This window comes from Bactrocera oleae, chromosome 6 (genome assembly GCF_042242935.1).
Source record: "Bactrocera oleae isolate idBacOlea1 chromosome 6, idBacOlea1, whole genome shotgun sequence".
NCBI lineage: Eukaryota > Metazoa > Arthropoda > Insecta > Diptera > Tephritidae > Bactrocera > Bactrocera oleae.
In genome coordinates this window covers 59,064,229-59,085,582 of record NC_091540.1, presented here as the reverse complement: position 1 = coordinate 59,085,582, position 21,354 = coordinate 59,064,229, and the positions used below count along the sequence as shown (strand labels likewise).

The 21,354-nt window shown below is 32.4% G+C and overlaps 1 protein-coding gene across 1 annotated transcript in view; it reads right to left on the bottom strand.

Moving 5' to 3' along the window:
- Positions 1-19,351, bottom strand: part of Tsp66E (Tetraspanin 66E) — an 85,990-nt gene extending 66,639 nt beyond the window's left edge. Inside the window, exon 1 of the mRNA XM_036359199.2 lies at positions 18,203-19,351. The gene's annotated coding sequence lies outside the window, so the exon portion shown is untranslated. The remainder of the gene's footprint in view (positions 1-18,202) is intronic.
- Positions 19,352-21,354: the final 2,003 nt, after the last annotated feature.

Here is a 21,354-nt window from a genome sequence, read left to right as displayed (position 1 = left end):
AGCATTTAGCCTACACCTGCGAAAAAGCTTCAAAAACATGTAGAGCCTTAACCCGAATGATGCTCAATACCCGTGGACCGAAGCAAAATAGGAGAAGACTCCTGGCTGGAGTTCTGAAGTCCGTCACTCTATATGGCGCCGAGGTTTGGGGAAAAGCACTCGAAACAAAATCTTACCGACGTGGCCTTTTTTCCATTTATACCATTTGCGCACTCAGAGTATGCTCAGCTTTCCGTACAGTGTCAGAAGATGCTGCCCTTGTAATTGCGGGCTTACACCCATTAGATCTCTTAGCCAAAGAGACCAAAAAGCCTGTAACGGACTTACCACCCCGAACCGTAAAAGGAAATGCCCGAGCGGAGACGGTGGAGAGTTGGCAAAGACGATGGGAAGTCAGTCAAAAAGGACGTTGGACTTTCCGACTGATTCCCAACATTGACCCATGGCTAAAAAGACCACACGGCGAGGTAGACTTTTATTTAACTCAAATCCTGACAGGGCATGGCTGCTTCAAAGCATATTTGAAACGCTTTCAACACGAAAATGATGATATATGCGATAAATGCGGTGGCGAGACAATTGAGAATGTAGAACATACGTTGTTCCATTGTCCGCAATACGAGCAAGAGAGACGATTCCTCAAGAGTGCATTCGGTATAGACCCAACCCCCGAAAACTTAGTAGACCAAATGGTGGAATCAAAAGCTAAGTGGGAGGCGGTGTGCGAAATAGCCGCCAAAATCATGAAAACCCAAAGAGCCCGAGAGCAGCAGCGGAGAAGAGAACTCCAAAACTTAACGGACCACTAGAACGCGGACCAAACAAACGCACTAAAGGGGAAGGGTTTGGCGACAAACATTGCACGGGGCGGGTTTAATACCAACAGAGGTGGGGCCAAGTAAATGCAACTTGTTACTGAATGCATTGAGACTACTACAAACGTATGAGCACTCAACTCAACCATCCTCCCGACGGAATACTTGACGGTGGTACCGGGGGGAAAGGTACATGACGGTAGGAGGTTTAGTTGGATTAAAGTTCCACACTGACGTGGGGTTCAGGCTTTCGATGCTTCCTCCTCGTAAAAAAAAAAAAAAAAAAAAAAAAAATCTATAAGTTATTTATGTGTGTGTGTATGTGCGAGTACTGTTATTCATTTGCATTAATATGGGCTCCACAGCATGTGTTCCTTGGCTTGGCCAGCGATAAACCATTCAAAGCTGGTAATCTCCTAGAACAAAAGTCAGCGGTAAGAGAAAATGCTTGAGCATGTGTGAGTAAAATGATGTATGTATGCATATAAATTTCATGTTAATTGAATGACAATAGGCAATGATAAAAAGTCAGTCGGTTAGTTTGTCAGCGGTGCAGACAGTCTGTCAGGGAATAGAGAGAAACTGCATGCAAGTGGAGTAAGTCAGCTGGGAGCAGCTGCAATTGACCCAAAGGCACAGTGACAATGCTGAATACTTTACTTTAGGTTGCAAATATTACTTTTTGCTTTACACGAATACATATATCTAATGGCATATATATGATGAAAATAACCTCGTGAGGACTTTCTTTACGGCTCGCTTTTATATGAATAGACAAAGAGAGGACTTGTCGATATTGATCGTTTTGAAGTTGAGTTGTATACTAGTTGGGCATATATGCCATCTAGCTTTGAAAGAATGAAAAACATAATACTTGTACATACCATCTGCTCAAATTTGACCCGGACAAGTTGCTTTAGAATGTTTGAATAATGAGTTTGCTTGAAGTTTTGTGTTTTTAAAAAAATCATGCACGAAGCATTCAGTGAAGGTCATGGAGTCATGCTTAGTGTCAGTGCTGAACTCGTACCAGAAGATCTGAATCTTTTGCAAAGACGACGTCGAGAAGAGGTCGTATCATTACTGGTGCCGTGACGTGGGTTTATGAATATGACGTCAAAACTGTCTAATAATCTAGGGAATAACGCTCTAAAAATGAGCCGAAAACGAAAAAAAAACAATCTTTGCTAAACATTCGTGAAGTCCGGTTGTCAGTCCCGTAGTGAATATTTACTTATTTTCTACTATGCAAAAGTACGTATTAAATAGAAGAAATGGTTGGGAGTGCGTAGAAGAAAGCTTACATTGTGCTATTGGTCTCATCAGTTATGGCTAGTCTCTACCGATTTGAGAGGTCCATAAAAGACATTTATATACCCCTATTTGCATAAATATTGTCTTATGTACATATATATGTACTTATGCACATTGATTCAGGCCAAATGGACCCAACCTAATCCATAATTCTAGTGACTTCCAATCTTTCACCTTCGACCTGCTCAACGCCGCTTATGTAACCGCAAACTTCTGTCAAAACTGCAATTAATAAAATTAAATTTTTTTTTAATATATGCAAAGGCTTCATTCCAAAGCGGCGTCATTGCGTAATGGTCTAAAGAACGCTCGTTAACACCCAACGAGCCAGACCCAAACTGTGGTCGCCAATTAAATGGTTGGCGACGTATATTTATATACCTATATATATATATAGCGACAAAAACATTCGCACAGATGTGTGCATTAAATATGCATATGTGAGAATTATAAATAAAGTTTATTCTGTTTATTCGCATGTGTGTGTGTCATATACGCTGATACAGTGACTTTTGCATAGAATTCATTAGCATCGCTTCAGCTGACCGCAGGGCATTAACGCATACGCAACCGATATTTAACTCAATAAAGTAAAATGATATTATCTTACTTACTGTATGTGGATGTATATTTAAATATATTTTTTTAAAAGAACAATTACACATATATTTGTTATGAATGTATAAATATGAGCATGAACGAGCAATTAGCTTTTTAAATACACACACAAGCTGGGGTTTAAGTCGAAAATAATTTTCGGATGGAAATTGTTAAAAAACAAAACCGATTGACTGTTTGGATTTACAATGTATGTACTCACTTATAGACATATATACTATGTATGTATGTATGTATCTACATATATATTTTTTTACCAATCAATGCGAAAATTCAATTTAAATGTTAATCTTTTAACTTCACAATTACAGTTATGTCTGAAGTTGAAATATGTACATTAATATATATCAATATTTTTTAAAATAATATTTGCATTAAGCAAAGACAAAAATTATAGGTATAAAATCAAATATAAAGTTTAGTAAAAAATATCAAGTATTTTTTGAACAGATGGCTGTGGTAATCTATATCATCATGGTATGAGTGTAATTGGGTTACGTAATATGGCGTTAGAAAGATGCGATTTCGTACTAAAAAACCTCTCAGATGGTTTTGTGAATGCCTGATTGGTTGATCATGCATCTAAGATGGACAACAGCAATGAGAAAATCCGCCAAGAAAATCGATTCATTTCTGAAGCGGATGGTTACTGGTGATGTAATGTGGGTCACTTATCACAACGTCAACGTCAACGTTCAATCAACCAGCTTTGGTCAATAAGTTGTTTGGGAAGTTCTTATGTATCCATCTTATACTCCTCTGACAAATGATTTTGGTAGTGGAAAATTCTCAGAGAAGCTTATGAAACTCATCTATCCCAGCTGGTACCTATAAGGACGAGGATTTATATGAGGGTGGCATTATGAAATTACCTTCAAAATGGCAACAAGAAATTTGACCTTATTCGAATTTACTTATACTCTGCAAAATATGAAAGATTTATAACGGATCTTAACGATCTCTGGTTTCAATAAAATTTCAAACAATGACAAGAGGCCCATACATACATTTGTATTGTATTACCCAATTTATGTTCGACAGTAGTCTTATAAGTCATTTTGGAGATGTCTACCAAAAAGAAACAGGATATCACAATTTTCTATTGAAATCATTTTGAGGTAAGTAATAGATCGAGGAAATCCAACAAAATTGTGTTACGCAAATACCATTAGGCTCGCCATTTACAGAAAATTAACACCATAGTTTTTCTTATTTATATTGTTCGTCGAAATACTCGCATGGTTGAAAATAAAAAATAGTAAAATGTTACCATATGTTCGGAAGTTTTAATTTATGATAATAATTTATAAAACAAAAAAATACAATATGGAGATCAAAAGTTGTATTAATGTTTGAGAAAATTAAAAACTGAAAATATTTTTGAAGAGAGCTGCCAGCTATATGATAATTTTAAATAAATAAAATATAAAATAAACTAATTTTTACAAGATGGGTATAAAACTAAAAAAAGTCAAGTTAACTTATAACTGAAGGTAATTTTTCCAAATGGCTGCCATCTGTTTATACTTTTTTATTTCAATTAACAAAAATAATAATTAAATAAAAAAAATAAAATAATTGATATTTGACAATATAGCATGTAACTAAACAGCTTTAGTATATATGTCGGTCGATGATATGTACATAATTAATAAGTGCTACCACCTGTTTATTAATTTAATGAAATAATTATTACAAAATGGAGAACTAAATAAATAGGTTTATGTACGACAAGTTAATTTTTAGAAAGATTGAAACTTCATAGAAAAAATATTTTAAAAAAATGTCATTATCATCCCTTCAAAATTATAATCGAAATAAGAGTTTACATTCACTTGTGAATTTCAAAGGACATACATACATATGTAGATCGAATGTGTATATGTTTTAAAATATTCTCCGAAAATTTTGTGTTGACTAATAGTTTCGAAGATATGAGCGTATTTGTAAATTCTGTTTACCTTAGTGTAGTGGATAGTGTAAGGTGTCCCAAAACTTTAAACGCGCTTTTCTCGAAACGCTACTTTCAGAGTCAATGATGAAAATTTATGCGAAACGTTTGGAGCGATCGACTAGTATATTATATATATATATATTGATTAGGTTTTGATAGAAGGAATAAGATTGTGTTAATAGTTTCGAAAGTATAAATTTTTTCACATAAAACAACTTTTAATTTCGAAATAACCGATCGTAAAGAATCAAAATTTTGACAAGTCCTTCGATAGCTGTATTCATCTATAGTAATAATTAATTTTTTTTATTTAGTTTTTGGATTCGAGATTTTAAGAGGAAAAAGTATCCTCAAACGCCATTTTTTTGTAGGTTCTGCTGGAGTTCGGCCAAAAGATCAAGGAAACAATTTTTCTTTCAAAAATAATCACCGGTTAAGTATATTAAATTTTGTAAACGTGTGAAACAATAAAAATAATGTAATTTTTATTTATTTATAATAAAATGACTATTCAGAAAAAATTCACAAAAAAAAATAACGCGTTTTCCTGACTTGCAATGGATATAACAGCTTAAATCTAATTTTTTTTTTTTCAAAAATCTTAGTTATAAAATATTAGTATAATATGGTAAAGTAAATCTTGAAATCAAGACTAATTCGGTACTTAGATATTTGGGCATGTGTAAAAATATCTTCACTTTTACATGTTACCCAATGCATTACACTTTCTTTAATTCACTTATACACGTAATAACTTAATCGAAAAACCGCACCTTAGAGGAAAAACCACCAAAACATACCGAAAAAGAAGGCGTCAATATTTATTATCTTATTCACCGCTTAACCACCTGCATAATGACCCGAGGAGCAATGACCCAACTATACAGGTGTATGGTAGGTGTATGTAAATACTTACATAAAGAGCGACTATTATGTTTCCTTTCAAACGTCACTGTTCAAAAGTAAGTGTATATACTTACATAAGTATAGATATATGCCAGTACAAATGAACACACATATAAATATGTATTTACACGCTCCAACTGACGCCGGCCTGACATTAACAATTTCTAAGCAATATAAACTTTCAAATGCAGCCATTCCAGAAAACAATAAGAAAATGCAAAATTAAAACAGCAAGAGACAAAAAAAAATATTCGCATCACTTTCTCAATTTCTGCAGCCGTGGAACTGTGCAACGCTGCCTTGTTCACGCTTCTCAAATAACGTGCGGCACAAACAAAACGACAGACAGGTTTAAAACAAGCGCTTAAACAATAAAGCAAACACAACAAAAACACACAGCTGCACTGAAACCAAAACGACGAGAGATTATTGAGAAATTACAGCAACAATGGGCAAAGCGAAACCACAACAACAATAACAATGTGCAAGTTACAGAAAAAAAAAACTATAAAAACGATTGCAACATTTAGCATTAATGAGGAAAGCAATAATTCGAAAAATTTAACAAACCGGGAAATGTGCAAATGTGTATAAAAATACTTACCATACACATATGTATGTATATAAGTGTGTGTTTGTATTTTTTGTTTTTGTGTGAGTATATGATTAAATTAACGGCAACAGAGTTGAATGGAATATTAAGGAATTGAACTCCACAGCCGGCAATGAACGTCACACAAATGTGTGTAATTTAAGTGCAGCGAGGGTGTGTGACAGACAGGCTAATTTCATTTGTGGTGGTGAGATTAAAAATAAAGCATAATACATAGAAATGTATTTGATTCGTTTGGCGCTTGTTCATTATACGGTTGATAGCTAAAATGCAATAACTGTTGTTAGTATAAAAACTGCTGATAATTTATTAAAAAATATGTTTTATACAGGTGGCAACCCCAATGAACATCTTTTTAACTCTTAGACATTATTATTTGGGTATATTATCAATATTTTTTAATCGTTGCCTATCAATTTTATTGGAAAAAAGATTTTGTAATGTTTTTTAAATATGTGGCAACCTTCAAAAAGTTATTTTAATTATTTTCATATTGGATATTAATCCATATTATAATAATATGTTAATCTTATAAATTTTATTGTGTCAAATATATTCAACAGATGGCAAGCATTTTCAAAATTATTACCACCCTTCGGTTTCATGTTCATTTTGTAATGTTTTTTTATTTTATACATTTTATTAAAACATTTAAAAAACATTTTATACATTTAATTGACTTAAAATTCGCACACAAGTTGCAAGTATTTCATAGGAAATTGTAAAATACAAACAAGTTTTAACAAGAGCAGATATAATGGATCCAAGCCCCTAACCAAAGATAACATGACTAATATGCCTTTGCTATAAGAATCGGAATATAAATAAGCTTATTAATGTTGCTTTAGACACGTGAAATATATTTCTATACTCCACGTGAAATATATTGGAAAATATCAAAAAAAATCATTCATAATTCTTGTCCTTATTTCTGATTAATATATGTAGAAGTTGGCAATAATAGATGAGGAGATTCATGGTGGTGATTTGTTACAAGATTATATATAGGCTATAATACCCTTTACAAATTCAAAATATTTCTTATAAGAACTTCATTTTGATCGGTCAGTTGGTATGGCAGCTATATCCTATAGTCGTCCGATCTAAACCATTTCTTCGGAGATTGCACAATTACCTTAGACAATAACCCATACCAAAAATGAAGGTATCAGCAGCTATATGCTTTACAGATCTGATCTGAATAATTTCTTCCAAAATTGCACCATTACCTTATCTTACTTTAGACAATAATCCATGGAAAATTTCATGCAGATATCTCGTCAAATGAAAAAGCTTTCCATACAATCACTTTGATCCGATCGTTCACTTTGTATGGCAGCTATTATATGACATAGAGGACCGATATCGGCGGTACTGACAAATGAGCAGCTTCTTGGTGAGAAAAGGACAAGTGCAAAATTTCGGATCGATATCTTAAAACCTGAGGGACTAATTCGTATGTACAAGTATACAGACGGACGTGACTAAACCGGCTGAGCTCGTCACGCTGATCATTTATATATATGTATAATTTATAAGGTCTCTGACGTTTCTTTTTGGGTGTTACAAACATCGTGGTACAGGGTATAAAAATGTTAAAAAGGAAATCAGTTGGATTAATTTAGATTTAAAGAACATTCACATCTCCAATCTCTTGGCTTAAGAGACTCTTCCCAATGAATTGAGAAGATGCTGACCTCCATTTAAAAGACCATAATGCAATACTTAACGGTATTTCTTCGATCAGATAATCTGATACATTTTTTTTTATATACACCACATGGAGTTACTTGGAGAGATTCTTTGAATAAACACATTGTTTGAAAACAAATCATTTTTTTATAAAAATGCCGCTGGAAATGTAATTTCGACTAGCGGAGAGCGGTAAAAGTTCAGATATTGAAAAATTAACATTATTTGCGAAAAAGGGGCGTTTTCTCCAGAACGTGGCAAATCGATATTTTGCGTGTCAAGTTCGTAAATACTATAGTTTCATTAATTTCTGTGATGTAGATTGGGCAACTTCGACATTTTCTCGCATATTCACTCTCTGTAATAACGCTCTAGCCTTATCAGAGTTATTTTTCATAACTTTTGACTGACACTATGCGCACTAGTAAAAAATTTGTCGTGTCGGGCCGTGCTGAGCCATGGAGTTAAGGGGTTATATTTGTAAATTTAAAAAAAATCGTTTTATGTTGCATATATATCAAATGTACATATAAACGTTGAAGTTGATTCGGCAAATGGTTTCGGAGATATGAACGTATTTTCAAGAACTTTTTTAATCTAATTTAAATGGTTCCCACAAGACTTTGAACGCATTTTCCTCGAAACCCTGTTTTCAGAGCCGGTTGGGAAAATTTCTCCAAAAAGGCTGGATATAAAGTTTAAATATGAGATATATTTGACAGGTAATGATCAAGGAAATAATATTTTTGATAATTATTTCGATTTTAAAACCACTCTGAAGGGTAAATTTCTTAACAAAAAACGACTCTTTTCCAAAGCCATCAATTTGTCAAAAATTTAAATTTCGTTTTTGGATTTGGAATAATTTTAAGCAGAAAAACCTTTCTAACCGCAAGCCATCATTTCTCGGAGGTCTGCCTAGAGATTGGCTACGTGATCGAGGGAATCCAAAATTTTTTAAAATAAAACACTGATTTTAAAAGTACACTAAATTTTCTAAATGTACATTTTATTTATTATATTAAATACAACAAGAAAATTACGAAAAACAAGAAATAATAAAACTAAAATTACAACAAATGCGGCATTACATTGGTACAGGCAACGGTAGCCACCGCTTTACAAATTACTAAACAATTTTGCAGATTTTTTCATGTTTCGCAAATGATTAGGCAATCGAATCATCAACGCGTAACCTTAAATTTGCCTTCAAAAAAATTTCACGCTGAATAAATTTGGTTTTTATTCATAATTTTTTATGAGCTTAAACGCTGTTTAGATTTTGATTAGCAAGCCGCTAGCAATGCGAAGTAATAAACGCCGAAATCTTAGTTGAAGTTAAAGTCCAAATTACAATATGGCTATTGGAGAGCGGCTCAGTTCACAGCGTCAATGCAAACGGACAAAAGTTCACTTTGTTTTTGTTTGGCGCCGCTAGCTTTTTTAAGCGATTTCGAACAACAAAATAATTTTGAAAAAAAATTAATAGCAAAAATTGCAAAAAATGTTCCACAAGCTCACTTAATTACTTCATGATATACTGCAGTGCAAACAATTCAGCTGCCAAATTGAAAGCCACGTCTCGCTTTTGTGTTGTTGTGGCCCAAATTAGTGCGCGCAAATTTTTGGCTGCATCGAGGTAAACGAGACAAGTGAACGCATTCATTCATACATATGCTGGTTCTGCGTATACCTATGCTACCCCATATACCCCATATATATACGAGTATGTACATATAAGTATATAGTAGTATATACGTACATGGCATAGCATATGTTATATTACGTAAGCGGAAAAATGCAGCCGAAACTTTAAGCCCATAACCAATGTATGACTACTTAGGTGCATAAATCTTGAAGGTCGATTTTATACAGTTCTTATATATTCTTATATATATATTAGTATACCATGCTAATTTTAAAGCTAGATTTTTGAATCTCATTTATTATGGTTGTAAAGTAGGATCTTTCAAAATCGGAAATCGAAAAAGTAGTCGAAATTTCCAGCAAAAGATGATTCAAACTAATATTATATGTATTTTACATAGGTACCGTTTGAGAATTTTAGCAAATAGCTAGTCTAATAATAATCGAATAATAATAATATTGTACAATAGCATCGTAGAGGCCTCCAACTTGATTCCCACAACAGTCGGTTCTACGTTATCAGAATTGACGCATATTTTAACCGGCCAAGGGTTGTATTTTTTATCGATCTAATCCTATTTGGATCGTTAAGTGGTAGTAAGGTCTCAAACTAGCTATTGATCGAATATTTTTGAGAAGAAATGATCTCCAATAGTAAAGTGGTATCAAAGCACTTATTTTAAATGCTTGATGTTTGGGCGACATTCTTGCCACTTCTTATCATCCGTCAAATTTAATCTCTGATAGATAATTTATAATCTTCATAATAAATAACCTAGCAAGTCTTAAGAAATATGTTACACTGAGCACTTATGAATATGGATAACACCACGAATTTGAAACCATATGATCCAACAAATTGTCTGTGGATCAAAATTTTTTATTGGTTCCTGGTACTTATTGAGTTCATTGGTTCGTTTGAATAACAGAAAATTAATAACAACGCCACTGCATTAATTATTTATATTCCCTCTTAGTTATACTAGAGTCTTAATAAATAGTTCATTTCACAGAACTCTTCTTTCATGACCAACTTAAGGCGAACTCTTTATCCATTTATCAACAGTAGGTTAAAGTTTAATACTTCACATCTTCAAGAATTTTTTGGAAATTTTTCACAAAATATCTGATTCCAGTTGTACAAGTAAAATTATTAATAGGAAGATGTATGGTCGAAGTAACTATGCGAGTAATATACATTTAACTCTAAGGTATTCAGAACTAAGGCTTTGAGCATGCGACACTAAGAAACATTACTGATTTATACAACTCATTACCTTCGAACTAGTAAAATATAATTTGTATGTTTATTGGGACCTTTTAATTCTGGATTCGAGAATACTAGTTCGGGATATCGAAATCTTTTTATTTAAGTTTGTAATATAAATCCCGAAATTTCGAGATTTGATAAAACATGTTCGGGATGCCGAAATAATTTTTAGCAATTTTTTTATATTATTCCGAAAATTTTGTTATAAAAACTATATATTTAATATAGGTATCTAATTAGCAACGCCAGTTGAGTATATTTGAATAGTTCAATATATACAATATATTTAGTGAGGGGTATATATGTATGTACGTATATCATGTTATACAAAAATATTTGGTTAAAAAAATGCTGGGTATAACAAACTTTTCGCCAACATTTTTTCTATTTATTTCCACTTCCTTTTAAGTTAGCGCAGCAGCGAAATCGGAAGTTTTTGAGATGCTTAATGTATGCTTAATATGTATATGCGTATGTATGTTTAAAAGTTATGTAATTTGTGCTGCCAACCAAACTGAAAGTAAACCTGCTCAAACATAATGAAACGGCACATATGTATGTATGTATGTATGTACATATGGTACATATACATATATGGATAAGAGTAAACGCAGTCGCCCATATGCTCTGCTACAACATTGTATTTCTATATACACACATACATACATACATATCTGCATAATATTTATTTGTAGTAAGTATGGTAAGCTTTTCATGGTATATTTCATTCATTCATGTTTGTCAGCATATCAATTTCTGGGTATATACTTGTATGGGTGAATTCGTTCTGATTTCGGTTTTGAATTGGCACAATTATATCGCATGTATGCTTGTAAATACCGATATCACATAACAATTTTAACTCATATTTTTTGGGTTAAGGGAATTCCGACTTGTTTAATTTGCCAATTTGTATAAGAAGTAATTGAAGAATTTAATTATTAAATAATTGAAATTGAACCAATAAAAGAAATTGAATGCCAAGTAACCTCAATTAACTAACAGATCATTTTCAGCGTTTCCATGAATGTTATAAGCTTGAACATAGGAGAGTTTAGAGAGTATATTGGACTCGTTCTGTTAGCCGGTGAGCGTCAAAGGGATACAAATGACAAAAGTTAGCGATTGGACACGTTCCTGGTGACCCTAAAAAGGCGATTACTGGTGCTAATTTAAACAAATAGGATCTACTATGTATGTATGTATAAATGTTTATAAATTTAGTATTCAAATAAATTTCGTCTGAATATAACTTTATATTACTTTTCTATAACCCCGAAATTTCGGGATCTGAAATTACAACTTTCGGGATCCCGAAATATTTTGTAATCATATTAGAAAATTAAAAAGTTCCCCTTTTCACAATTTCACATTATTTGTCGAAATTTGAAATTATTACTTTCGAAATCTCGAAAGGATTTCTGATCATTGAACTTTCTGCTTTTCACGTAGCCAAATATTATATAAAATGTTTTATTATACGTTGAAGTAAGGTTCCCATATTAACTTTCCAAAATCTCAGAATTTTAAAATCTCAAAATTTTAAGATCAAAAATTTCCACGTTCAGAATCCCGAAATGCTTTCCGAACATTTTAGAAAATTATAAATTTCTTCTTTTTACATAGCCAAACATCTTCTTTTTCAACAATTTTGTTAAGAATATTTTCATATATTTATGTATGTTCCAAAATTTTGGGATCCCAAATTATAATTTTCGGGATCCCGAAATATTTTCTGATCAGTTTAGAAAATTATAATTTTCTGCTTTTCACATAGCAAACGTTTTATTTATCGGATTCTGAAATTATGATTTTCGGGAACCCGAAATATTTTCTGATCAGTTTAGAAAATTACAATTTTCTGCTTTTCACATAGGTAAACACCTTTTTCTGTCATAAATTTTGTTAAAAAAATAAACAGCCTTTTTTTTAAAAACAGAAATTTTTTTAAGTCCCGAAGTTGCGGTAGCTCCGGTAATTTCTGTTTCGGCCTTTTATTCTCAATATATAGACATATAGTGGATGATAAGGTAATATAATAGATAATTACTTAACTTAATTTATGAACAACATCAAAACTCTGTTATCACACTGAAAAAGTTATTCTTGATAAAATTATATAATCGATATTTGACAGCTTCATAAGGCTATGAACATTGTGAAACAAAGCCAACCCCGTTTAACTTCAGAAAATTTTAAAATATATATTTCTAAATCAAAAAATTTAATTCAAGGCAAACCGCAGCATTTCAAAAAGTGTTTGGGTGGACTAATTACATTATCGGCGCCAAGTTAAATGCAATCCCACAGCCCGTAAGCTGGCCTACATATATTTACCGCTTTCTTTTTCACTTGTTCTGCCTTCGCATTATGTTTTATGCTAATTATCCAGATAATCCTGTCTTTTTGCTTTACTTTTCTGCTCCGCCCTACGCTTACACATACATAGAATGCAAAGTCTGAAGTTAATTAACATTCAAAAGTTGTTGCCACAAAGTTGACTACAAAGTGATACATTTGAACGTATTTATGTATGTATGTATGTATGCGAACGAAAGCTATCGGAAAACATTCGCTGAAACATTTTCAATTATTGAAAGCGACATGAGCTATTTTCAAAGCGACCAGCATTTGCAGTTAAAAATTCCCAGGGTGGAGCTTTAAAATGGCTCAAACGGTTTTAGCTACTTTTGAGTTGTCCTATTATTTACTAAAAAATTCACATAAATATAAAGTAGGGATAGGAGTGTCTTATGATCATTAAATACCGTTTATTTGGTTCACTTCTTAAACTTTTTAAATAAAGTGATATATGTAAGTACATTGGGGTGGTTCTTAAAAAATATCACCACATTATGTTTTTTAAGGTCCACTTCCCTCAACAACCCAGGAAGAGTAAAACTAGTTTATATTTGTATTGTATATACGCGCGTTAGGGTGCGCTTCGAAAATTATATATAATGCGAATTTTTCAGATTCTTTACTTTACACATTTTTTTAGATCCAAAAACATATAATTTTAGCATATCCTTGTATAAATTTGTACATTAGGCGGGTCCTAATATACTGAGCCTAAGATATTTTAGTCTTACTCTGACAACTTTGCTATAAAGACCAAATAACAACACAAATTATTAGTTTTTGTGTTTAATAATTACAGTTGTACTGCTAAAATAGAATAACAAATGCATGCATATACATTTTGGTCCTGTTTCGAATCCTCATAAAATAATTTGAGCTTTCAGCCCTATATCATACATTTAAACGTCTCCAATATTTCCTTGTAATAATTATTTAATTTTCTGCTCTTTACATAGCCCAACATATTGTTTTCATCATAAGGTTTGGTAAGGAAAAAAGTACCATATTAGTTTTCTGTAATTACGAAATTTCGGGATCGACAATTAACATGTTCGGGATTCCGAAATATTATCTGTGTAACTCAGAAATATGTAGTTCACAGCTTTTTTTCACACAACCCTACATTTTATTTTGATTATATATGTGTTTTGGTAAGGAAGAATCCTATAATCTAATTTTCTGCAATCCCGAAATTTGCATGTTCGAGAGTCCCGAAATATTATCTGTATATTATAATTAAATGATCAGAAAATTATATTATAGCTTTCAGACTTCCACGTGGTTTCTGGCATTAATCGAAAACATCGGACATTTATTTATCCCCCTAATGTACACACCACTGTTCGCATGCATACATATACTATATAAAAAAGTATGGAAAATGCCCATGCTTTTTCTCACAAATTGCAGCCACTTGCGATTTTTTCTGCATTTTACCATGAAATACGCCGTTCTTTTCACTCTCCGCACGCTTGCTGCCCGATTGATTCACTTTCAAGCTCAATTGACAGCTTTGATGCAAACTTTTGGTTTTAACTTTTCTCAGCAAGTGTTACACAGCTGCAGTGCAGGTATGATCTGCGCAAAAAACACACTTGCCGCACGCAACACGACCACTCCACCAACAAACACACACACACCAACGTAGTATAAGTATATACGCGGCTATTGAAGCGCTCATAACGAGATCAACGAGATGTTGTACTCAATGGACGCGAGTACAAAGAAGAAAAAGTTGACTGAAGTAAGTCCGCAGAAGCAGTGTAACGAAGGCGAAGAGAAACCAGAACGCTGGCAAAACCCGCAAGTCTGGCTGGACGACAAGTGCACTTATGTTGTTGTTATTGTTTAGCTGCGCTGGAAAAGGTGTTTTGTTAAGGTAGCGGCGTAGCAGCAGCAGCCGCACAAAAGCACCAACAAAACCAAACAAAAAAGTAGAAAACACGATTTGCGCATGCGTACCACGAGATCGTTCGCCGCTAATGACACAGTCGCAGACAACAAGTAAAGAGTAAAATCAAACAAAAATAAAATAGTAAACTTTTTAGTTGGCAAAAACAAACAAAAAACCAGTGGCAAGAAGAAATTGCAGAATGAAATGTAATAAAAATACGAAGGTGTATAAAATAAAAAGTGAATAACTGTAAAAATCGTAAAAAGTGGCACAACACAGAAATGGTCGTAAAATGTGAGTCGGCCTGATGGAGGTAGGGACAGGAAGAGTGTTGAAGTGAACTGCAGCAACAGTGCGTACATACTTACATACATACATACATATATACGATAGTATGCCAATAGGTGCATTTGAGGTGAGTACCAAAGTTTATAGTAGGACTCATTTATAATTTAAAAATATAAGAAAACAAAAAGAAAACGTTTACTTCGGCTGCACCGAAGCTATAATACCACAGTTTCCTTTTTTATAGCACAAAGGAGAAGAAAAAGATCATAATCCTGATTATAATCGGTGAGTTTATATGACAGCTATATCTTATAGTGGGCCGATCTGAACAATTTCCTCGAAGTTTGCATAATTGCTTTAGATAATAATCCATACCAAATTTCTTGAAGTTACCTCGTCAAATGAAAAAATTTTTTATGCAAGTATTTGATTGCGATTGTTCAGTTGACAGCTATATATTATAATGGGCCGATATTCGATATCGAAAAGGACGTGTCGATGTCTCAAAAACTGAGAGACCAGTTCGCATATATACAGACGGACATGGTTCAATCGACTCAGCTTGCCACGCTGTTTCATAACATACTCGTAGATATGCATACACTTTGTAGGGTCTCGGGCGTTTCCTTTTGGGTGTTACAAACTTCGTGGCAAACTGAATATACCCTGTTCAGAGTAAGTGATAGCACTGTTCAGTCGCAAGCAATTTCCTATATTTATTGTATATTTTAGGTTAATTTAATCTTTAACATTGTTTCAACTGATGCTAACTTTATGAAGTCTTTTACTCCTTTAATATTGTATATTTAAGAAGTTAAATTTCTAAATATTTTTTAAATTAAAAATTACTATTTTTTTAAGATGTTTGGAACCCACTACAATAGCGATTTGAATCAAAATATTTACTTTTGTCTGAACAAAACTTTATCAAGAATAGGTACAAAAGAATATATATCAAATATAATATAAAAATTTTTTGGAAACATTGAAATAAAAAAAAAAATGTAAGCAGAGTTATCTGCTGCCCGAAAAATTAGTATTTAACTAAACCATTATTTATAATTAGTTTTATAAACCACCGAAAGTACTACAAAACATTTGGTATACGTTTTTTAGTATAGATAGTATGTTAAAAGTTTCATTTTGAAACAAATTTCAAACAGAAAATGTGGTTAGGGGTAGTCAGAATTTTCAAAAAATAATTTTTTTACATTTTATTTAAGTGTAGTACCTTGGAAATATTCTCTTGAAGTAAATCTAATAAATGAAGTAAACACTTTTTGAGTTATTCGTTAATTAGAAAAGGATTCTCGGGCGCTCTGGAACGTTCGTGCAAAAGTTCAAATGCGTTTTTCTCAAAACTATGCTTTTTGAACTGCTGACCACTGTACCATAAAAACCATACGGTAGAATTTAATGAAAATTATAATAAAGCTTTTTGAAAACATAAGATAGTATTGACTGATCGAATAAATTTTTTTAATTTCCATTTTTTATAAACAATTGACTAATGGGTTTTTCAAGAAAACTTGGAAAAAATTTTACTAGGTCGCCGTTTTGTTAATTTCAAAACAACAAAAAAAAAACTTTGGTTAGACACTTTTTGAAACTGCTACAACACAAACAGCCGTTACTTTTAAAATTATTAAGAGTTTTTTCAAATTTTTGCCAGGTCAAGTCGAAACCTTATTTAATGATGCTATGTTTTTACTTTTATAAAAGAAAATAATATAATGCATGCGTTAATGGTAAATCATTATATTATATTATAAAACACAAAAAATATATACAATATGTTTTTAACTCTCAATTATGAAGAATTTTAATTTTATAAAAAAAAAACAATTTACATATATGTTATAGAAGAGAAAAGGTAAGAAACTGGAAAAAATTATGAGTTCAGTTGATTGATTATCAAAAAATATGGGTTTTAAATAAAAAATTGTATGTACTAAAGAAAAATGTTAAATTAAAAGAATATTCTGACCTTTCTGAATCTTTAAAATGGAATTTCCGCAACAACAGACAAGATCACTAAAAAAATGTTTGTACATAGTACAGAGCCAACATGAAAAATTTAAGAAAAATATACAAAAAATTATTTTTTATATTATTTTTTTTTTACAAATATAGATTTCCATAAAAATTAAAATTGGTTTTTTTTTATAATTTCTCTTCTTTTCTCTGGTATATATTTTTTTAATTTTATTTAAGCTGCAATAATTTCATAAGTTACAAAATTTATTAAAAATACTTATACTAACAATATCGAATGATCAAATCAGTCATTTCAAAATATTGTCAAAAACTTCAGTTTTTAACCGAATAGCTAATTCGAAAAGTTAACTCTAAAACTAAAGCACAGCTTTAAAGCTTGGCTAAGTTCAAAAAGTTTTGAGCTATAGGCGGGGAAATAACTTGATAAGCAGATATTTAAGTTTTGGAAAGTATATACATACAAGATGTATGTCTAGATGTATATTTGTGCATAAAATTTATGTAGGTACATATGTATGTATATGGAAGAAATTGTAAATACAATTTGTTTTCTTAACTTTTTTTAATTAAAAAATGTTTTTTTTTGTTTATTTAATTTAAAAATTTTTATTTTGTTTTATTTATTTTTAATAATTTTTTTTTAATGTTTTTTAAATTGTAACTAAGCTGTAAAAATATTTATTTTCCACAAAAATAAAAATGTAACAAGTTTTCTGCACGTTTTCGTGCCTCAACACTTTTTGAAAGTAGTAATTTGTAGCCAACGATTTCGTTACACTTGCACCGCTAACACGTTTTCGATAAGTTATAGTACAAAATATTTCACACTTACATTATTTACGGCGCCGTGATCTGCAAATAACACCAAATTGCTATTAGTGTCTGCCTGTCACCTACTTTCACTGCCAACAACAAAGTAATAAATTAACCCCGCCGTTTCTTGAGCTACGCGCGAAAATCGGTTTTAATGTTGAAGAGCTGTTTTCTTTCTTTTTTTGATTTTTTTTATAGAATAATTCTTAAGCTGCGAGAATTCTTTCACATTTACGGAGTTTACGGGCTTTCACAGCTTATACAATTTTTTGTTATTGTAGTTTTTTTGGTTGTATTTTTTTTTTTAAATTTATTATTGTAGTACTTTTTTTTAAGTTTTTGTTGTTGTTGCAGTTAAAACATTGTAATTTGCACAAAAAATATTTTTCAGATTCTTTCTTGCGATATTTTCTTAATGACTCTTTCAGCTGTTTTTACTTTTTTGATTTTTTTTTGTGTTAGACCAAACCCCGGTAAAATACGTTCAGCGATTTTTAACGCTTACTAATATTCTATTAAAAATAGACGCACAACGCAATTACTTTTCATGTAAAAGTGTGCGACAGACACGCGTCAATCAAACGAATCGCTCTCCAAGAACAGGTGGCAATTGCCGTTACTGCGTTCCGAATACAGAAGCTAAGCACAAATGCAAACGTCAACAGCGAGCGCGTGAGGCTGTGAAGCACTTAGAATGGCTGCTTTTTCGATTATTATAAATTTTTCGTAAACTGTTTTCTGTTTTTTTTTTTGCTGTATATTCACAACAACAACAGTTAGTGCTTTTTTGTTTTTGGCCAAAAGGAAATGCGGGGAAAAAAGATTGCAAGCGAAACGTAAATTATCTACACTTTTATGCTCCGACACGGGCGATAATTTTATGCAGAACAGGCCAAGTCACAGCAGCCACTAATAGCGATGCCGAGCGGACGACAACTTTTGCAAGCGCACGAGCAAGTGCTTTACCTGTATATATGTATGTATGCGTGTGTATTTGGTTTGTGTAAACAAACGAGCACCAAGCATCGGCAGCGAACCTTTGCGTTCGAAACTTTATTTGTACAAAAACAAAGAAATTTTATTGCGAGCGTTTAGCTTTTACACTGACGAGTTTTCCGCGCCACGACTTCTGCCTCCAACGAGCGACGACAACAAATTGAATACTTGGCGTTCGAATGATAGTTTTGGAGTCATCTCCAGCTTGTAGCGCGCTCCAAAGCAGCAAAACGTAGACTCCACTACACACTCTTCTCAGAAACACACACACATACAAATGGTGATACGCAGCTCAACTACATACGTACATATGTATATGCATAACTCTGGGGCTGAGCTCCGCTGGTACCAGTTCGTGGTTTGACAATGTTTCAATTCCGCTTTGTTGTTGCAATTAATATTTACCTACTCATTTCACACAGAGTTCTCGCGATGTTGGTTGGCACTTTGTTGTTGTTGTTGTTTTAGTTTTGCATTTTTATTATTGTTTGTGCGTATAAGCTTACCATTGCTCGGTCTCTCACACTCTTGTTTTTTTGTTGTTGTAATAGTTTATATTGTTTTTGTACTGTTTTATGTTCTTGTTGTAGTATTTGTTGTTGTTGTAATATGTGTGCCGTAAATTGAGTTTGCTCACCTATTTCATTGTTGTGAGTGTGTTGCAAAGCTTTCAGTTAGCGCTCCAAAGCCCGTTTCAAAGTGTTTCGTTTCGCATTTGTTCCGCCTAATTAACTGCTGACGGAAATTAACTGTCACACTTTTCTCGCTTCAAGCTTTTTGCTTTGCTGTTGAGTCGTTAGTTGCACTTTAGTGGTTACTGCGTGGAGGAAAGCTTTTCCAAGCTTTTAGTCGTACTATCAGTGGAAAATAGTGTTTGGTAAGCTCTTTTATTGACCAAGCTAAGACAAGTGGCTTTTGTTGGTATTAAATACAGATATGTTATGTGCCTACATAGTGCAAGACATGTGATTGTGTGGTGACTTAAGTGATGTGGTTAGTAAACGTTTTAGTGTGGTACAAGTCCTTCGAGTTTAAGAATCACCATGATTTAAACTTAATTACAATTTAATATACACTTTTTATATTGAAATATTCTATTTACAATAGATCCCCTTATTCCTTAAAATGGACAAAACAATCAACATAAATATCATAAAATATTCTGAAGTCTCAGAGTGATGTAACTTCCTCCCGATTTTAATTTCTTGATCATTGGTCATTGCAGCCGAGGCTGGAAAATTGGATTAAGGCGATAATAAACATTTTCGTGAACATAGGTGAAAATATAGTTGTTCTGTCAGGTCAAATTTTATCAGATGGTAGATTCAAACCAACAGATGGAATACTAAAATAATCTAGAATCTTAGAGAAGATTAAATTTCCTCCGATCAACATTACCAGTCCTTGATCCCTTAGGGCAATTTTTAAATATTTATTCAAAGGAGAAGTAAAAATCTCCCAGCCGTCAATTGATAGTAAGACCAAATTTATATGAAAAGGGAATATTTCCACAAATCAATTGATATCTTGACATTTGATGGAGCTTTAAAATAGATGAAAACCCACTAATGAGGCACTATATTATTCTATTCTATACTTTTTATTGCAGTTTACAGGGCTGCAGAAGTTGAATTAACATATGATAGCGTCTCTTTTTTTCATTTCTGTTACACACCTGGAAACAGGCAATAAGAGCCTATTTTCTTAGTGTTGTACCCACCATAAAATAATATTTACTAATTTTTCTTATAAATCTTTAAGACTGAATATTGTAAACGCGTTCCGTAATCCATAGCTTTTTTCTTTATGAACAATGCTAACCATAAATTACTGAATTAGTGTTCTAAAAGTGACAAAGAGGACTTGAAGCTTAATTATTGTCTATTTGAAAGCACCTACGTTAAGATTTGCATAACTTCATTAAATAGTTGGGCCTTTCTTTCGTATACTGAAAATGAGAATAAAGGTAGTTTTAGAACATTGGTTACTACTAACAATACCCTAGTGACACCTCAGCAGAATTGCTACAGGTATGATCGCTACTTGTATTCTTATGCATTATCAGATTCCTCCACAAGTCGTTTCCTTTTTAAATCTGAGTGGAATATCTGTGTATACTTAGTAAAAACTTGCGAGAGATTTATTATACATATATGGTATTATTATTATTAAAAG